Source organism: Alternaria infectoria (genome assembly GCF_024043175.1).
Source record: "Alternaria infectoria strain BMP 0036 chromosome Unknown scaffold_93, whole genome shotgun sequence".
Lineage (NCBI taxonomy): Eukaryota > Fungi > Ascomycota > Dothideomycetes > Pleosporales > Pleosporaceae > Alternaria > Alternaria infectoria.
The window spans coordinates 463-5,329 of NW_026250782.1; the positions used below are offsets into that span (position 1 = coordinate 463).

Sequence of the window (4,867 nt, forward strand, 5' to 3'; positions counted from 1 at the left end):
TATAAAGTAAGGGGAGTAGCAAAAAAAAGAGGGAGGATGTAAGAGGGGGAGTTCGAATCTCTCTATTCTGATAGGTTACTAAATTCATTAATATTATTACTTTTATCTAATGCTTTTTCATAAAGACGAGACAAATCTATCTTGTACTCTAGAGTAACGATTATTATCTTACTTATTTCAGCTTTTATAGCTTATGATAACTTATCTCTTTTATTTTTAGCGAAAGATATAGGAATATTTGGAGGGTTTATTCATTTCTGGTTTATTCTCTTATTCCTTTATTCTCAAAAACACAGAATTACCATTAAAAACTAACAGGTTTAACTATAATTGTTTTTAATTACACCTTTAATTTTACATTTTATAAATTTTAGTCTGCCATACTTAGTAGATAACTTGCCTTTTATATTATTCGAATTTAATCACCTAATTTCTAGAATTCTGGTGTTCTTTTTTTCAACAGTGCATCAGGTTTTACTTAAAATTTTTAGTAAAAAAGGGTTTATAGATATTTTGACAAGTATTTGGATAATCTATGTTACTAAAAGTATTATTAGATTCGTTGTCTATTTTGAATATAGTTAGTAATCTTTTTATTACGAATTGGTTTTTTTCATTAACAATAGATTTTTATAGTATAACTCTAATTAAAGTAGTAACACCTTACGTGGAAAAAGTAGGAATACCTTATGTGGAGAAAATCTTTACAAGCATAATTAAACCATATTTTACTAGTTATTTATCACCTGTTCTTTGTGATTCAGCTGAAGAAGTAGCTAAATTGTTTAGTGAGCTCCCTTTTTCTAATGTAGATAGTAATGTTATGATAAAAAAGTGCAGAACTAGTACTAATTATAAAAGTAGAAAAGATCTAATCGCAGAATTTAAAGCATTCCGTCTAAAAATAAGCTCATACACACCTAGTTTTATTGTCTCTATGCAGTAAGGCCATGTAAGTAAAATTGAACAAGGTGAACCCTCTAGAGGGCAACTTTTTAAAAAAAGAGCTCTTTATAATACACAAGAGGAGGGTTATAATAAACGTGCAAAAATAGAACGCAATTTAGGTAAAAAAAAACCATATAAAAAAAAAGCCCGAGTAGTTCAATGGTAGAACATTAATTTCATGCATTAATAATGAGAATTCGACTTTCTCCTCTGGCTCATGGCAAAAACCAGATTAAAAAACATAGTAAATAAATTACATTTCAAAAGTCCGATTATTTAACAGACCAGTTTTAAAGTAAGTTTTCATAATTATTCTTCTAGCAGTATTATTGTCTATGAAGATGTCTTAATTTCTAAAAAAAGTAAGGACTTAGAACTAAGGTATTAACCTATAACCCTATACCACTTCGTATACTATTAAAAAAATCACCTTACATAATACTTTGTTAATTAAATTATGTTGTTAGGATTAAAGGAAAGGAGATGAACGTGGATTATCTACTATTATATTTATGCCTTTTTACAATACATCACCAGAATTTATGTACAGGTTCCAGCTATGAAATTGGATACGTATCGTTCCAGGTATATAATGGAATTTGTCCGCATTCTAAACTCATTTTCCTTAATTCTTTTTTTTTCTTTTGCTCCAATGGTTTATTGCTTCAGTTTGTTTTTTTTCTGTTTGTTTATTTTTTTTTATTGAAAAAAAAGAAACGAAAAAAACAGTTAAGCAAAAGAAAAAAAATTACCGTAAGCTCCCTGCCGCAGTACTGCGGGGGGAGGAGGATGGATGTTGGTCGGATCCCCACGGATGTATATCTATAAACTTAGAATGTACTAGTTCTAAACAAAAGCATAAAAAACTTTTATATTGTTTTTAAACTTGTGATACAAATGTAATTCATCTTAATTTTATTATACTTAATATTTTTAGGAGAATAGTAGGGAAGTCCAGTGATTTAAATATAGCTTTTTAAAAGTGAGGTAAAAGCTTGGGTAATACACAGAAATTAAAATAATAAAAACTTTCAGTTTTTTATTATAACTATGAAATAAAAAGCCTTAATTAATCTTTATTTTAGTTAAATATTACGTACAGGACCCGGCTTACTTGTATCCAAGGAATATATCTTATGTTGTCTTTATAAAGATATATTCAAAAACGTTAGGCTACTAATTCTAATCCCCTGCGGGGATTTCCCTTACTTTTTTATAGATTTATTTTTGTAAAAAAAAAACTTAGGGGAAACCTTAAAGGGATTTACCGCAGGGAAATAAATAGTATAGCAAACATAACAAATTAGTTTAGTAAAACAGTAGCATGTTGTACAGACAATCTTCTTAAAGTATACAATATATCAAAAAAAATCTTTTTTGGTTTTCATAGTATAATTGTGTTATTATTTTAGATATTGTTGGTAAAAAATATATTTTTATATCTATTTCATAGAATGTATTTTTCAAGTTATTTCTCTTTATGACAACATTATACAATAATTTATAACTTGTTCTCCGTTTTCCATATTTATTATTTTGTAACAAATACAGCTGAGCTGATACGATATAGCAATACATTATGATGCACATTAAAGGTTGAGTACAATTTTATTCTTTTTTATTAAAACATCTCTTAGTTACCTTATAGAGTACATTGTATAGTATAAACAGGTTAGAGACAGGTTGGTTAGGCGCCTCATTTGGGTTGAGGAATTGTTATGTTCGAATCATAATAACCTGGAATAAGATTTTAAATCATTTTCTATAAAAATATATTGTAGTATATTTGATGTGTAATGTATTACTTACTAATTATATCACCTTTATACTTATATTATAGATTATAAGGATTAACTTTGGTACCAGTATGGGATAATGTGGTTGGTGATTACTACCTTGTTATAGTGGATGCCTATTATCTAATGGGCTATTTGGGCCATTTATACCTAGTGTTTATGACTGAGACATTATTCAATGGGGGAGCATAGGGCTTATGCACTTTTCCCTAAACCGGGTGCATTTCTAAACCCAGATTGGTTAGATTATTGAAGACAACATAGTGATTTTTATGAAACCATATTAACTTGTAATCTATGCCCTCCTAATACTGCTCATTGAATGTCACAGCATAATAAAGGTCTTAAGGTGTTTACTGGATTTGGGCCTCATAAGGTGGAATTATTTCCTAAAACGAATGTTCTATCACTACATGCTACAGGGATAGTTTCTATGCATACGGGTGATAGATTGTGTCACAATGGTGGGATGCTTATGTATCCACAACGACGTGCGTTCTAGAATGTATAGCTATGGTAATCTGTGGATATATACACAACGTATTTAGTATATTGTGAAAAGTTTATACTTTAAAAGTACATAGTTTTTTAAAAACCTGTAAGTTAAGAAGAGCTACCTATACTTATAAAATGTAATAAATTACTTTACTTCATTATTAAGCCAGTAAAAGGTATAAATGTAATAAATTTATACTTTATGTAATAAATTTATACTTTATGTAAAGCATTTAAAATATAAATGAAATACAATACCATACTTAGCCCACTAGACCAGTTTGAAATTAGGAACCTATTTAGCATAGACACACCATTATTAGCAAACATGAACCTATCCATAACTAACATAGGGATGTACATGACTATAGCTGCGTTTATAGCTTTCTATTTTAGTGTATTGGCTACAAACCACGCCAAAATTACACCCAACAAATGATCTTTAAGTCAAGAAACACTATACGCAACTATACACAGCATTGTGGTGAACCAAATTAATAGTAAAAACGGTCAAGCTTATTTTCCTTTTATGTATGTATTATTTATATTTATCTTAATTAACAATTTAATTGGAATGGTTCCATATAGTTTTGCTTCAACATCTCATTTTATCTTAACATTCTCACTTAGTTTTACAGTAGTATTAGGTGCAACAGTGTTAGGATTCAAAGAGCACGGGTTAAAATTCTTTTCTTTATTTGTTCCAGCTGGTTGTCCTTTAGGATTATTACCTTTACTGGTATTAATTGAATTCATCTCGTACTTAGCTAGAAATGTTTCTCTAGGATTAAGATTAGCAGCCAACATAAAAAGATGAGACTAGGTGCCTCATTCTTACTGTGTAAAAGAGCCAAACTCCGGGGAAGCCCTAAAGCTCTAATAACTAAAGGTAAGACGGAAACTTCTTACCTGGCCTCATGAATGATTGAGGGTATAGTAACATCATTAGAGATTCTAGTAATAGAAATGGGTGATCGCGGATCTAAAATAGATAATGAACTATCTGTAAAAGAGCAACGAGTAGACGGTTCTTCCATTAGGTAAAACCAATGGTAAGGTGTACTCTAGTCGCCGGGAAAGCCGGTTCTTGGGCGAAATTAAGTAACCTAAGATTAAAGTTATCACAATAGCCTAGGGGGGAACCCCCTGGGCCATCCCCCTTTTATTTTTTTTTCGACATAATTTCTATGAAATTATTAGAAAAAAAAATTAGGGGGATAGCCTATCCTTATTTTATACTATTTCTCCTTTTTGTTTTTATTTCCTCTATCGACATAATAGTTGAGAATAAAGAGGGAATTGAAAAGGAAAATAAAGATATAATCGGCAATCTCGTAATGGAAGTATATATCTTTAAAAATTTAAGTAAATAATATAATCTAAGGATGAAGTTGTTGAACGATTATCAGGTCACATGCTTTTAAATATCTTAAGTGGATTTACATATAACATTATGAGTTCTGGTATCATTTTCTTTATCCTAGGATTATTACCATTAGCCTTTATAATTGCATTCTCTGGATTAGAACTAGGTATTGCATTTATACAATCACAAGTTTTTGTAGTGTTATCTTGTTCATATATTAAAGATGCATTAGAATTACATTAAAGGTATATTACCTTATTTT

At 29.6% G+C, this 4,867-nt stretch overlaps 1 non-coding gene across 1 annotated transcript; it reads left to right on the forward strand.

Annotated features, from left to right (window-relative positions):
• The first annotated feature begins 1,093 nt into the window (after positions 1–1,093).
• J4E92_011081 lies at positions 1,094–1,164 on the forward strand. The gene has a single exon. It is a non-coding gene; the product is annotated as a tRNA-Met (tRNA).
• Positions 1,165–4,867: the final 3,703 nt, after the last annotated feature.